Source organism: Protopterus annectens, chromosome 4.part0 (genome assembly GCF_019279795.1).
Source record: "Protopterus annectens isolate FY-2018-M chromosome 4.part0, PAN1.0, whole genome shotgun sequence".
In the NCBI taxonomy this organism is placed as follows: Eukaryota; Metazoa; Chordata; order Ceratodontiformes; family Protopteridae; genus Protopterus; species Protopterus annectens.
In genome coordinates, this window is record NC_056733.1 from 1,425,036,934 (window position 1) to 1,425,054,130 (window position 17,197).

Sequence of the window (17,197 nt, forward strand, 5' to 3'; positions counted from 1 at the left end):
CCAGGGTAACCTACCAGGGGCTACATGAGCTGGAGATAGTGGAGCGCTATAGAGTGGACAGAGAGCTCCTGCAGCAAATTGTAGAGCTGTGCAGGCCACGCCTTACACACAGAACCAACAGAGGGGAACCCATCCCAGTGGAAACCAAGGTATGTGTTGGTCTAAGAATACTAGCAACAGGTACCTTCCAGAGACCAACTGGTGATATGATGGGGATTTCACAGGCATCAGCATCAAGGGTACTGCACCAGTTCCTGGATGCCATGTCAGCACATGTCAGTGATCATGTATATTTCCCCAATTCCCATGAAGTATTGGCCAGCAATATGCGTCTCTTCCAGCAAATAGCGGAATACCCTGAGGTAGTGGGTGCAATTGACTGCACGCACATACACATCAAAGCACCAGCTGGTGAGCAGGGTAGGGCCTACATCAACCGCAAGGGCTTCCACTCCATCAACTTCCAGGTCGTGTGTGATGCCCAGGGCATAATACTGAATGTGTGTGCTGGCTACCTTGGAAGCTACCACGATTCCCATATCTGGCATCTGTCACAGCTGTACCAGACATTTGCCAATGGGGAAATCCCTGATGGTCACCTAGTGGGGGATGCTGGATATGCACTGGAGCCGTGGCTGATGACACCCATCAGAAATGCACAAACACCTGAACAAGAACTCCATAATGAGGCACAATCACAAACACGAAATGTAATTGAGCGTGTGTTTGGGATGCTCAAGTCATGGTTCCGGTGCCTGGACACATCTGGTGGAGCCTTGCAGTACTCACCAACTACATGTACCCAAATTGTCATGGTATATGCCATACTACACAATATGATCTTGCAAAAACAGCTGCAGCAGGAACAGCATGGGGCAAGGCCAAACAGCCCCCTACCATTGCCAAGGCCTGCACAGGCACAGTGCGACTTGGAGGAGGAACAACCTGAGCCTGCCCCAGTAGGCAGAAGGAGGCATGCCCAATATGCCTTGTCCTTAGCAAAGAGGCAATGCATAGCACATACACTGGCTCAGTAGGAACCCTGGAAATGATACCTCTCTCTGACTCGCACATAAAATAAAAGGGATACCTAACTTGACACTACCTGTTTCCAAACATGTATAGACAGTGTAGTATGTGCATCCGACATAGGCAGCACCACCTGAGGCATGATTGACATGTTTTAAGCAATATAAAGCAGTGCTAAGCAGCTTTCAGCAATATCTAGTATATGTAAACAAAATCACTTGTGCACTGTTGGGCAAGGTCAGGGACAGTTGAGCAAAGACAGTTAAACAGGCTCATATCTGCTTTACTGTTCCTTAAGCATACTGGTCTTGCCGGCATGAAAATAAAAAGCAGTGACAGGGCTTGAACCCAGAATACTGTGCACTATAGTCATGGTACTGAACCACTAAGCCATGATAGCATTTCAGTGGCACAGACACAGCAGGACAATTGTACACTAATGCAAACACAAAGCAATGCTGTATCATGCTCCTAAAAAGGCAAATGGGTAACCTCCCCCACACACCTATGCAGACAGAGAACATTAGGCCAGGTGTTGTGATGTGGGTTGTGTAGGCTATGAAGTTGCAAGCTAATATACGTGACATTGGATGCTAAGATCTATAGTAAAGTAGTATGCCTCAAACCAGTATGATAGGCAACAGTACAGACTGTAATGGTGTCCTGTACATAGCAGTGCAGGCACAGCAAATGTGTATAAGTGTCAGGAGAAACCCACATATTAGGTACACCCACAGTAACAATCCGGTGTGCCCACAGGTAGAAATGTACAAAGAATAGCTGTCCCCTCTGTATGTAGAAATGTTGATAAGTCTATGCAAAGTGTCTCATGGAAGCCCTGCAGGCACAGCATGATCCCTGTTGATCTATGACACAAAGGTGAGGCCTGCTATAAAAATACAACTTGATTTACCATACATATATAGTATAAATGTGTGTACTGTGCATGCTCACACACTCCAACAAATGTAGTGGATTTCATTCAGCATCACACTGAAAGGTTGTACTGGGCATGCTCACACAGGCTAAATACAGATGTGATAATAAGGGATCTATGGACAAATGTGTATAGTTCTCTCTACTTCCAGAAACACATTCACAAAGTGGTCTGAAAATCCTGCTATGTGTTCACACAAACTGCCAAGGTCTGTGCATGTAGGTCAAAGGAGGTTGCCACTACTCAGCAGTCATCAGACCTGTCAGGGAGTACCACAATACACTTGCGATGAATCTGACTATGCACGTTCAGCAGCTAGAAAGAACAATGAAGTACCTTAACAAGAGGATTACTGGCCTCATATAGTTGCCCCATGCAACAAGACTGAATGTAACCCAATCTGTACTCTGTTGCATACTGTCTACTCAGGAGATCTCTGCCCAACAGACAGGTCCATGTCATGGTTACACTCAGATCTGTTCTGAGTTGCAGCTCAATGGCACTAAATGCACAGAGCCAACTGATATTGCCAACATCCTGGCAGATAGGATCAGTGTTAACTTTACCCCCCTCTCACCCATGAAAGAGCACATCTCTATAATGGAAGACTGCAAAGTTGCTGTCATCATGGCTGCACAGGTAAAATACACTCTCCAAAGCCAGTATCACAGCAGCCATGGGACTAGATAACTTCCCAGGCTGTGTAGTATTGACTTCCCTGAAGTAAACATTAATATGGAAGGCCTGTGGCTACTGAAGTTTCCAGAGGACTGCAAGCTAGGAGCCATCATTGTAAACACTAAAGATGTGGACATCCTAGAAAAGGGCCTCACTGAGACAGATGTCTGTTGTCCAAGCTATGGGCTGTAGCTCAGTGCCAAAAGGTGCATTATCATCACCTTTGTTAAAAACTCTGTAGCCAAGAACTACAACATAGGTGGTAGTATACTTCACACTGTAAGTGTGACAAGAGACCCTGGGTCACAGGTGGCCAGTGGATACAACTGTGATAAGCACATTCCCACAGTAGTCAGGAAACCCTCATGTGGCATGCCTCATCACAAAATGTGTCTCATGCAAAATAGAAGAGGACATTGTTCCCCTCTACTCACTAGAACTATAAAAGAGTACAACGCCACTGTTGCCATGTACCTCACAAGACAACCACAACAACTGGAAAACCAGCAGCAATACCTCACAAAGAGCATCAGTTATCTGAAATACATGCCATACACAGACCATCGCAAAATGCTCCATATGTACCCCCCTTGCATATCGCCTACTCAGAGGTGTTCACTGCCAACATACAAAGCTATGTCAAACATAGAGCTGTTGGATATGATCTATGTAAAACACTCACAATCACTATGACCTTTGGACCCAAAACCACGAGTGAAATACAAAAGGAAGGTGTGTAGCCATTTACCTTATGGATATCCACACCTTCAGGTTACTGGCACAGCATGAGGTCTTGGAGACCATGCAAGTGCAACAAATATTGGGCAAAGCTGCCCATCAGATTGTAGTGTGCTACAAATCATGTACCTTGTCTCAGGACCTCACTCAGTATTCTGGAGAACAATGGCAAATATAAAGGTCCTATCAAACACCATTATATGAGGAGATTACAACTACCCAAACATTGAGTGGGTGAATTACTCGTATACAATGTCCCTTGCCCAATGTGTCCAAGAGTTAAGAAACTCTAACACCCTGGAACAGCTGGTCAGCACACCCACTAGAGGTGACAACATACTTGACATGATCATCACCAACATGGGGTACCAGTGTTCTACAACAGAGATAAACTCCTCGCTGGTAATATCAGATCATTAAGTAATCACACTGGACATCCACATCCCGCCCCCACACCCAGTCAATGAAACCACTGTGAAGACATTTGCAAAAGCAAACTGCACACTGCCCAAGACCAAAGTGGAACGTTCCGAAGACCTCTTGCTATAGGATAATGGTATGCAATCTGAATAATCATTTACAAGTGCATCCTATGAGCATCTACAGAGATGCATGGAATGAGACATCACAAATAAAACCAAGATGCACTCATCCAAAAATAGGACAACAAGCGGGTGTTTGTTGTCCATAAATAAGCTAGACAAGAGAAGGAGGAAATTAATACATGATAGATCCAACTTCACTAAAGGGAAGGCATCACTGATCATTATCAGGAAGAAACAATGATCGCTCATAAAATAATCCAAGGACGGTTTCTAAAGACAAATAGCCAAGGAATGTAAGAATAACAACCACAAAGCCTTCAGTAGCTATATCAGACATGTAGGTGTCAACTTCCAAATATGCTGTCAGCTACTAAAAAAAGGAATGAAATACATCAAACCAACTTTCATTGCCAACATCCAGGGGGACAAGTTCAGTGTAAACTCCCCCCATCACCCCCAAAAGGGCCTGTGTCCATCACAGAAGGATGCAGAGACCCAGACGTCATGGACATGCAGGTAAAGACAGCCCTCAACAAAGCTAAGAACATAGCATCAATGTGACTGTATGTCGTCCCAGGCTGCGTCTAACACTAGGCCCATAAGGAACTACACCCTCACCTACATTCACTGTCCAGACTCAAGCGTACCACAGGCAATGTACCCAAAGAATGGCATACACCAACAGTCATCTAGCTCCACAAAGGGTGTGCCAAAACAGAACCTGTAAACCATTGCCCAATATGTCTACTCAGCCGGGTCTACAGAGCTACTGAGCAAATTGTCATGGAACCCATACACTGAGACATTGGAGATCTCCAGACACTGGACTCTACACAACTTTGCATTGTTAAAGGCAGAGCCTGGCTCCCAAACCTAGTTGACTTATTTAAAACGGTTATCACGAACATAGATGGAGGTGAAAGTAGTCCACACAGCCCACCTGGACCTCAGTAAGGGCTTACTACACCATTTCCCACTCTGTCATCAAGGACCAGTGTACCAGCTTGAACATTAACAGCTATGTCACAGGATGGGTGGCCTAGTGGCTCACAGATCAAACACACATGTTCATAGTTGTGGGTGCCATGTCCAACTCTAATCCAGTAAGAAATGGGACCCCACCTGTTCAGTAGATACTGCTCAGAGGTACAGGCAAGCATGGCAGGTGTATGGCTGAACAGGTTCGCAGATGAATGGTAACTGTGGTCCATAATCGACTGTACAGCTGACACAGACATCCTCCAGAAGTGTCTTACAAAGACAGATACCTGGTGTCAAAACAATGCCCTCAAGCTGAATGGCAAAGAATGCATAGTCATCCCCTTTGGGTAAAACAAAGTGAACACAAATTACCACATAGGTGGTAATTCAGCATGTACGGAGAAAGTCATTATGGCCCTGGGGACACAGGTAGATAGTAAACTCACCTTTGATGATCACATGGCCAAAGTGTTTAGACATTCCTTCAATGTAGCCCATCTAACGTCACCTAATGTAACCCACTTTGTATAGTGTTGATGGCACCATCCTACAAATATACCTGTGGAAAGGATAACTCCCAGTAATGTGTATAGCGTGTCGTGTTAATGTGTACTCCTGTAGTATCATGAAGTAGTTAGGTAGGGGTTTGCATCCTGCACTGGACAAGTGTGTGTGTGTGTGTGTGTATGTTCTCCTAGGGAAGGAGCAACCTTTTAGGAGAGTAGTAAGAGACCTCAAAAGTGGTAAACTAACCTTTGTCAAGTCTGATGATGTCACCATCCTACAAATATACCTGTGGAAATGAGAACACCCAGTAATGTGCATAGCGCATTGTGTTAATGCAAGTAGTTAGGTAAGGGTTTGAATCCTGCACCGGACAACTGTGTGTGTTTGTTTGTGTGTGTTCTCCTAGGGAAGGAGCAACCTTTTAGGAGAGCAGTAAGAGACCTCAAAAGCGGTAAACTAACCTTTATCAAGTCTGATGATGTCACCATCCTACAAATATACCTGTGGAAAAGAGAACTCCCAGTAATGTGCATAGTGCGTCATGTTAATGTGTACTCCTCTAGTATCATGAAGTAGTTAGGTAGGGGTTTGAATCCTCCACTTTGTGAGTGTGTGCACTGTATGTGTGTCACACTGTTGGTCAATGTATTGTGGGTTTTGCTTTTACCACTGTATGACATATCAGTATGCATTGCACATGTGAGCTAGCTGTGCGGCAAATACATATCTGTACATGTTACCTCAATGATTGCATGTGTGGGAACCCTGCTTTCTCCAAGAACACAGCTGTCATCCTTGCCAGACTGTGCTGCTGCTTCCCAGACCGTAGGTCACATCTGTATGCTTGTGACAAGCCCAGCCACTGCAGTGATCCGTGGCCTAGGTCATCTGTGTCACACAAAGTCATTATTGTTCCTATTGGAATGTGTGAGTGAGGGTCTATGGCTGAGGTACATGTCAGACCTGTTCAAACGCAGCAAAGTCTGTCAATGATGACTATTCATAACAGGTGTAGAACAACATATGTGGATATGCATGTAGACCCCTTATTGCTTATGTGATCCACCAAGGGATTCCAAAATACCTTTGGAAATGTGATAAACAAAGGAGAGATGACATAACACTTGGTTGCATGTACACATTGGTACTTGTTCATCATGATGGTGGCTTCTACCTATGTGGTACTGTGGGGATAATATGGTCCATAAAGGTGGATGACTATGTTTAGTTTGGCTTATAGCTTTATAGCATGCGTTTTACAACAGGCATCTGTCTGTATGATACCCTTGTGGAGGATGTGTGTGTCATCTGGAGAATGCATTATAGGCCACAGTATGCATTATCAGAAATGGACGGACATATCCCTACTGTGATTGCTTGTACCTAAGAGAGCTATATGCTAAACAGGAGTGGTGTCAGTAATGGGTGCAGGTGAATACCAGTGGTTACTGCCATTGTAGAGTACCTGAAGGATCCAAATGTTGCTGTGTGTTCTGTGTCGGTTGTCAAGACATCATCTAATGATTGGTTATGGTCAGGCTGTTGAAGTGATGTATAGTACCAAAATGCAAAACAATGACAGATAGTAACATTATCACCCACAGCACAGTGTCAAACCATGTCATACACACATGTGTAGTCAGGTTCCGGAATGTGTGTAGTACAATGCTTACTGGCCATCAACAGAAACTAGAGTCGAATACAGAGCATGTCACCCTGGCCATGTGTCCACTATGCACGTACATGCAGACAGTGCACCTCCACCATGTTCACAACTGTACACCTGCAAATCTGTGCTACACACATCTCACACATATACTGTCCACTCTCTAACACATGCTGCCAATACTGCACACATCAGGCAAGTGGCCGGACAATACACAATTGGATCCAACAGTAGCGTAAACAACACTACAATGACAATCATAGCTTAATGCATCATGCCTGCTCGGCTACACCTTCAAGCATATCATTACACTGTACTGCTCTCAACATGCTAACATTACTATACTGCTATATAGACACCCTGTGCATCAGCACCATGGTAGCCTGATCCTGCATTGATGTTACAGATGACAAGAGGCAGCACAGGTTTCATCATATGCACAGGGTGTGTTGTTGGTTTGCCAGAGGCCTACAGTGAGCCATCCAATCGACATGTATGTGTGTGAGGGGAAAGAATACTGGAATGGGCCAGTTTTGTTGTAATGTGTGAGGGTTTGTGTTAGCCCTAGGTGTCCGGAGTATGTGGGTGTGTCTGCATGCACACAGTTCCACCATGTGGCTGCCATATACGGGTATTTGTGGGACAGCCACAGACTGTACCTGCGAGGCTTTACAGATCACCATCTCTGGCCACGGATACGGTACCTGTGCCTGGCAGGGGTGCTACTGACAGTATCAGGTACTAAGCCAGACTGGGTACTATCCCCAGAGGTGGATGGTTGTACACTGGACACAGGTCCCTGCTGGGACTGTCCAGAGCCACATGCACATGGTCTTCTAGGATATTCTATGGACAGCCCACCCCTAACATTGCTGGGGCTGGTACTGGCACTACGGGAGCAGCTGTGGCTTGACGGATGTCCGCGGCGACTGCCAGCTGCTGATGTTGCTGGCATATGTCCACATCCACATCTCAAACATCCCACACTGTCCTGACACATGGACATGACATTGCGGAGGATATCTAATGTCTCTCCCCAATGTCTATCAGTGACCTCAGTGTAAATGCGGATGGCACCTGCTAGGTCATGGATACTCTCAAGTACAGTGGTGTTATGTTGCCTCTGTGCCCTTAGTCCCTGTCTGGTGTACCGTTCCTTACGTGCCTGTGCCTCCATGACAGCCTGGAACATGCATGAGGCAGGTAAGTCCTGTGGCACGTCTGCCAGGGGCATGATGAGCAGCAGTGCTCCTAGGAGAATCCCTGGACATCTGCCTATGTGGTACCCTTCCAGACATCTGAGTATGGCTGCTATAAGGGGGTGCATGTGCCATAGATACCACACTGTCCTGGCCAATGCTGACTGTACGCTGTCCCTCACCTAAGGCCATTGGTGATTGATGTATTGGCAGTATGTGTGCATGGATGGGGAGGCCAGTCGTGTACTGTCAGTTGGTGGCCCAACGACAGACCCTGGCAAACACGCCTGTGCCTCAACACACCTATCTTCATTATCACTATGTGGCTCAGTGACATCGGTTTCCCTGCTGCAGTGAACCAGCCCTAACACAGCGCCTGTGGGAGGAACACAGGAAACACACTTTACAATCTGTACATGATGTCTGCACACATGCACACAAATACACTCCTCAGTACTGCAGATACCCACACACCTCAGAAGTGGTAAACTAACCTTTGTCAAGTCTGATGATGTCACCATCCTTACAAATATACCTGTGGAAAAGAGAACACCCAGTAATCTGCATAGCGCGTCTTGTTAATGTGTACTCCTATAGTATCATGAAGTAGTTAGGTAGGTGTTTGAATCCTGCACTGGACAACTGTGTGTGTGTGTTTGTTTGTGTGTGTTCTCCTAGGGAAGTAGCAACCTTTTAGGAGAGTAGTAAGAGACCTAAAAAGCGGTAAACTAACCTTTGTCAAATCTGATGATGTCACCATCCTACAAATATACCTGTGGAAAAGAGAACTCCCAGTAATCTGCATAGCACATCTTGTTAATGCGTACTCCTGTAGTATCATGAAGTAGTTGGGTAGGGGATTGAATCCTGCACTGGACAACTGTGTGTGTGTGTTCTCCTTGGGAAGGAGCAACCTTTTAGGAGAGTAGTAAGAGACCTCAAAAGCGGTAAACTAACCTTTGTCAAATCTGATGATGTCACCATCCTACAAATATACCTGTGGAAAAGAGAACTCCCAGTAATCTGCATAGCGCGTCTTGTTAATGTGTACTCCTGTAGTATCATGAAGTAGTTAGGTAGGTGTTTGAATCCTGCACTGGACAACTGTGTGAGTGTGTTTGTTTGTGTGTGTTCTCTTTGGGAAGGAGCAACCTTTGAGGAGAAGTAGTTAAGAGACCTCAAAAGCGTTAAACTAACCTTTGTCAAGTCTGATGATGTCACCATCCTACAAATATACCCGTGGAAAAGAGAACTCCCAGTAATGTGCATAGCACGTCGTGTTAATGTGTACTCCTGTAGTATCATGAAGTAGTTAGGTAAGGGTTTGAATCCTGCACTGGACAACTGTGCGTGTGTGTTCTCCTTGGGAAGGAGCCTACTTTTAGGAGAGTAGTAAGAGACCTCAAAAGCGGTAAACTAACCTTTGTCAAGTCTGATGATGTCACCATCCTACAAATATACCTGTGGAAAAAAGAACTCCCAGTAATGTGCATAGCGCATTGTGTTAATGAGTACTCCTGTAGTATCATGAAGTAGTTAGGTAGGGATTTGAATCCTGCACTGGACAACTGTGTGTGTTCTCCTTGGGAAGGAGCAACCTTTTAGGAGAGTAGTAAGAGACCTCAAAAGTGGTAAACTAACCTTTGTCAAGTCTGATGATGTCACCATCCTACAAATATACCTGTGGAAAAGAGAACTCCCAGTAATGTGCATAGTGCGTCGTATTAATGCGTACTCCTCTAGTATCATGAAGTAGTTAGGTAGGGGTTTGATTCCTCCACTTTGTGAGTGTGTGCACTGTATGTGTGTGACACTGTTGATCAATGTGTTGTGGGTTTTGCTTTTACCACTGTATCACATATCAGTATGCATTGCACATGTGAGCTAGCTGTGTATCAAATACATATACGTACATGTTACCTCAATGATTGCATGTGTGGGATCCCTGCTTTCTCCAAGAACACAGCTGTCATCCTTGCCAGACTGTGCTGCTGCTTCCCAGACCTTAGGTCACATCTGTATGCTTGCCCAGCCACTGCAGTGATCCCTGGCCTAGGTCATCTGTGTCACACAAAGTCATTACGGTTCCTATTGGAATGTGTGAGTGAGGGTCTATGGCCGAGGTATATGTCAGACCTGTTCAAACGCAGCAAAGTCTGTCAATGATGACTATTCATAACAGGTGTAGAAAAACCTATGTGGATATGCATGCAGACCCCTTATTGCTTATGTGATCCACCAAGGGATTCCAAAATACCTTTGGAAATGTGATAAAGGAGAGATGACATAACACTTGGTTGCATGTACACATTGGTACCTGTTCATCATGTTGGTGGCTACTACCTATGTGGTACTGTGGGGATAATATGGTCCGTAAAGGTGGATGACTATGTTTAGTTTGGCTTATAGCTTTACAGCATGTGTTTGACAACAGGCATCTGTCTGTATGATACCCTTGTGGAGGATGTGTGTGTCATCTGGAGAATGCATTATAGGCCACAGTATGCATTATCAGACCTGGACGGACATATCCCTACTGTGATTGCTTGTACCTAAGAGAGCTATATGCCAAACAGGAGTGGTGTCAGTAATGGGTGCAGGTGAATACCAGTGGTTACTGCCATTGTATAGTACCTGAAGGATCCAAATGTTGCTGTGTATCTGTTGTCAAGACATCAAAGAAACGATTGGTTATGGTCAGGCTGTTGAAGTGATGTATAGTACCAAAATGCAAAACAATGACAGATAGTAACAGTATCACCCACAGCACAGTGTCAAACCATGTCATACACACATGTGTAGTCAGGTTCCGGAATGTGTGTAGTACAATGCATACTGGCCACCAATAGAAACTATGGAGTGTTACTGTCTAATACAGAGCATGTCACCCTGGCCATGTGTCCACTATGCACGTACATGCAGACAGTGCACCTCCACCATGTTCACAACTGTACACCTGCAAATCTGTGCTACACACATCTCACACATACTGTCCACTCTCTAACACATGCTGCCAATACTGCACACATCAGGCAAGTGGCACGTGGCCGGACAATACACAATTGGATCCAACAGTGGTGTAAACAACACTACAATGACAATCATAGCTTTAATGCATCATGCCTGCTCGGCTACACCTTCAAGCATATCATTACACTGTACTGCTGATAACATGCTAACATTGCTATACTGCTATATAGACACCTTGTGTATCAGCACCATGGTAGGCTGTTCCTGCATCGATGTTACAGATGACAGGAGGTGGCACAGGTTTCATCATATGCACAGGGTGTGTTGTTGGTTTGCCAGAGGCCTACGGTGAGCCATCAAATCGACATATATATATACATATATATATATATATATATATATATATGTGTGTGTGTGTGTGTGAGGGGCAAGAATACTGGAATAGGCCAATTTTGTTGTAATGTGTGTGGGTTTTTGTTAGCCCTAGGTGTCCGGAGTATGTGTGTGTGTCTGCATGCACACAGTTCTACCATGAGGCTGCCATATACGGGTATTTGTGGGACAGCCACAGACTGTACCTGCGAGGCTTTACAGATCACCATCTCTGGCCATGGATACAGTACCTGTGCCTGGCAGGGGTGCTACTGACAGTATCAGGTACTAAGCTAGACTGGGTACTATCCCCAGAGGTGGATGGTTGTACACTGGACACAGGTCCCTGCTGGGACTGTCCAGAGCCACGTGCACGTGGTCTTCTTGGATGTTCTATGGACAGCCCACCCCCAACATTGCTGGGGCTGGTACTGGCACTACGGGAGTGGCTGTGGCTTGAGGGACGTCTGCGGCAACTGCCAGCTGCTGATGTTGCTGTCATATGCCCCCATCCACATCTCAAACATACCGCACTGTCCTGACACATGGACAAGACATTGCGGAGGATATCTAATGTCTCTCCCCAACGTCTATCAGTGACCTCAGTGTAATTGCAGATGGCACCTGCTAGGTCACGGATACTCTCAAGTACAGTGGTGTTATGTTGCCTCTGTGCCCTTAGTCCCTGTCTGGTGTACTGTTCCATACATGTCTGTGCCTCCAAGACAGCCTGGAACATGCATGAGGTAGTAAGTCCTATGGCACGTCTGCCAGGGGCATGATGAGCAGCAGTGCTCCTATGAGAACCCCTGGACATCTGCCTATGTGGTACCCTTCCAGACATCTGAGTATGGCTGCTGTAAGGGGATGCATGTGCCATAGATACCACACTGTCCTGGACAATGCCGACTGTACGCTGTCCCTCACCTAAGGCCATTGGTGATTGATGTATTGGCAGTATGACTGTGTGCATGGATGGGGTGGACAGTTGTGCACTGTCGATTGGTGGCCCAACGACAGACCCTGGCAAACATGCCTGTGCCTCAACACACCTATCTTCATTATCACTATGTGGCTCAGTGACATCAGTTTCCTTGCTGCAGTGAACCAGCCCTAACACAGCGCCTGTGGGAGGAACACAGGAAACAAACTTTACAATCTGTACATGATGTCTGCACACATGAACACATTCACACAAATACACTCCTCACTACTGCAGATACCGACACACACCACCAGCAATCCAAAACATACTCAATAGTGTTTGAAGGTGGGTTACAGTATCACAAGGCAAACAGTCATATCACATGTCAGCATGCAGAAAATCTGCTGCTCAAGACCATGCAGTGTAGACAGCTCTTGTTCATAACAGTATACATGGCTTTGATGCATGTGTGTTGTTGTTTCATGATTGACCTCACCCTGGAACGCAATGTGTACATGGACACAACATTGCTGTGCAAGTATTAAAAGCTCTGCAATGTCTTGTGCACCATCACTCACAGGTATACATACCATGGCTGGATGTGTATCTGTGTGTCACACAGATATCCATTTCTGATTACAGTGTCTGTAGCAGATAATTGTGGACACAGGTTTAGCACATGCATGCTATGTATACACACAGGACGAGTGGTGCATGTATAGCTGATGGAATACCATTGCTCAACATGGCCATTGTACAGTGGTTATGGTAAGTGTAGGACATATTGTGGACATGCCAGTGCCAGCCATGACATGGCATGCTACAACATGACTGCAACATTAACCATCACACATACCCAATGTGTGTCATGTGACCTATACACTCAATAGCATTACAAGACATATATGTGGCACTTTGTACAAATGGTGATTGCTATGCATATTGTGTATAGGTGCATATGTTTGCACACACAACATTGAGGTGCATAGCAATGACTGCTATGTGTAGTACTGTGGTCACTGTAACTGGATGGGGTGTAGTACCATGAGCCATCATCATCATGTGGTCACTCAAGGCTACTAATGTGTGCCAGGCCGCCACCTAGCATGCTGTACCTGAACTGCAGTACTGTGGCTGCATTCACAATTACACAGCCACTTGTTACATGGGTTTGTAAGGTGCCCAATAGGGAGCATTGCCGAACATGAATGTGCTATTTGTTGGAGAGTGTTGCACAGCCCCATGATAGGCCTCTACCCCTCAGGTATATTATTTTTGCTGTGTGGATGACATGTGGAATACTGAAGTGTGACCTTACAGCAGGTGTCTGGATATGCCATGTGTAGCATGTTAAGGTGTACTGCGTATGACAAAGTTGTGTATGTTGTGTACATGTGTATCAACTATGCCTATCCAATGTCCAGTACAGTGTTGCCACAATTGTGTGTGATGCTCTGTGTATTGCATGTGATTGAGGCAGCTACTGACATTACTGAGATGTGCATAGTCTCACAGCAAACATGCACAGCATGCATTATGCTAAGGTGTGTTACGTGTACATGGCCTACACCTCACCTATGACATGCACATTTCATTAGCAATATTAAATTTATAACACACTCATCAGCATGGATCAGCTGCCTTGCTGTCACACCAGAGGGACCTACAAAAATATGAGATAGTTTGTCAGTGGTCACAACTGTGGCATTGCTACTGTGAGTTTGCTGAACTACAGTAGTACAACAGTCGACTTTCACAGGCATACACATTATATTCCATATCAGTATTGCACAACACTTGCTAAACACACAGTACACATCTCACATATGCATAATCTACCAATACATGTAACAGTAGTCTACAGATATGGCATGTTACCTACATGCTCCATGTCAACATGCTGGGTGGCTCCGGCCTCCATGATGACACATGTATGTTGCTGTTCCTGTTGTTGTCCAGGAGCCACCATGCTTAGGAGCAGCTCCTCCAATCTGGTGAGGGGGGGATGAATGGCTACTCCGCCACCTGTGGCAAGCTGCTGTCTACGGATATCAGATGCATGCTGCTGGACATGTCTAATTAAATCACTGCAGTGATGGCGTACCTGCTCATATGTCCGGTTATGCATGCCTATGACATTTACCCGACGAACAACATCTTGCCACAGTGCAGTCCACTCATGCTGGTTCTGGCTGGTTCTAGAGAACAGCAGGCTGTAGTGCTGCACCAGGCTGCTGTGTATTTCCTGTTCCTCTGCAGCTGTATAACATGGGTTTCGACTGTGGGCCATGTCCCTGGAAGACAATTAAACAGTATGTGTGAGCAAGTCATGTGGCACACTTAACATTCTAAAGTACAGATATCAATTAACTGCATTCGATTGGCTGTCAGAGGATACAGACGTTCAATACCACATAGTGCTCAGGCCACAACTGGCTGACAGTGCCTGGCACGCTCTATATATCAAACCATGTTGTGCACAGCAGCAAAGAGAAGCCAGTATGTAAGACTATACACCAGTACATGGCACACTGTATGTGACACAATGCACCACCTAGCCACAGGAGGTATATATCAAGCTAATGCATAACGACAGATGTCATCCATTGCAATGAATGTAAAGTACAGTTGCAGTATTACCAGTATACCACCCTAGTCTTTGATGCCAAACCCCTGCCTAACATATGTGCACAGTTGTTGATATAGGTGGCATACTGCTGTACTAGACTATACATGTTGCTAGATACACATGTATACCCTGTAACACACACAGGATTGAGGGCATGGTACAGGCATAATTACACACACATCAGACATACATACAACACACAAATGTATGTCAACCCAGATGAGCTTTACCTGTGTACCATACAATACTGTGTGTCACTACTTACAAAAACTTATGCCTGAGGTATATAATCCGTGTGGACTACAGGGAACACACAAAACAGTGTTTCCAAGCAATGTGAACATACACCATACTGTGCTGTTTAGGCCTACAGTTTCAGGTAGTACTACAGCTCATACAGGAGCTGGGTTCACCAGCAGTATCACTCACTAAGCATACATGTATTGCTTTAGCCTACAATGGGACACCACAGTCAACAACAAGGGACTACGTCACAACGTATGCCATACTATTCTTTCTGCATAGCAATAGCATACACATCTTTTGCTGGGATCACAGCTAGGACACAAACTACCATGACAGACACAATTTCACACTAAGCTATCACACTTTTACAGACCTTGCACACATTCATCATTACACTCACTTCACATAGCAATTATTGCACTAAGTAGATGTGTGTGTGCATTGTGTCATAGGTAGGTAATACGCTATTGGCCCTAGGGCCTACAGCAGCCTAGCCATATGCTACCCTGGCCTTTGACACACATGTAATTTAATTTCACTTGCCCCTGTCAACCAGAGCCACAGAGGTGATTCACAGGGTGTATTTCCTATCTCCCAAAAAATCATCAAGAGTATTTATGACAACTGCTAATGAGGAGCTTTGTTTGCTATTGATAGGTGGTTTGTTCCAGTGTATGGCATGTCTCTGAGAAAGGAATCTATCCCTCCAGCATGTGCTGTTTAGTGAGCTGACAAGGTTTAGGGCCCTAGAGCATGTAGCTCGGAGGGATTGTGATATGTTTACGTGGAGGATGTCCAACAGCTATGGGTGTGACATAGCTCTGTATGTTAGGCAGAGGTCACCTCTGGGTAGGCAATATGCAACACAGTCTAGCTGTAGTTTTGTGAGTCGGTCTGCATAGGGCATCTGTTTGAGGCCAGTATTACTCTTTGTGAGGTATGTGTGTGGCCTTTCCAGTTGCTGTAGTTGTCATGTGAGGTACATACCACATAGGGCATTGTACTCTATAATGGGTTTTAAGTCTGATGAGTAGAGGGGAACACTGACATATATTTCCCTAGATGACACATCTTTTGTGATGACATGTACCACATAGACAGATTACATGACTAGTGTGGCACTGTGATTATCAAAGGGGAGGCTACTGTCCACCTGTGTCCCATGTTCCATTATCACACCTTCGGTGTTAGGTAGACTACCACCTATGTGGTAGTTAATGGGTACAGTGTTTTGGCAAGAAGGGATGGCACTGCAGTGTCAACACTGAGCTTCAGTCCATGCCTTGGTCACCAGGCACCTGTCGCAGGAAGTATGACCCTGTGTCTCTCTCTCTCTCTCTCTCTCTATATATATATATATAGATAGATATATATATATATACACATACATATAAACATCCGTTGCTGTACATATAGATGTACATATAGGCACATAGACAGTTCACTTTTCATGGTGGGAATATCAATTATGTGACAGTTGTGAGATATACAGTTATATAATAATATTGCACAGTGTTGTGCAGAATGCATTGAAGGTGTCCTCAGCCCATGTAGCTTTAGCAGGCCTCACTGGCTGCAACACTGCAAAACTGACAAATCATACCCACAGCATTTAACCACCACATGTCATATACCAGCACTGCATGCTGTTTTCTTTGCCACACACTACAACCTACATAGAAATATGCACATAACAACCTTCAACAACTATATATATATATATATATATATATATATATATATATATATATATACACATACATACACACCTTTCA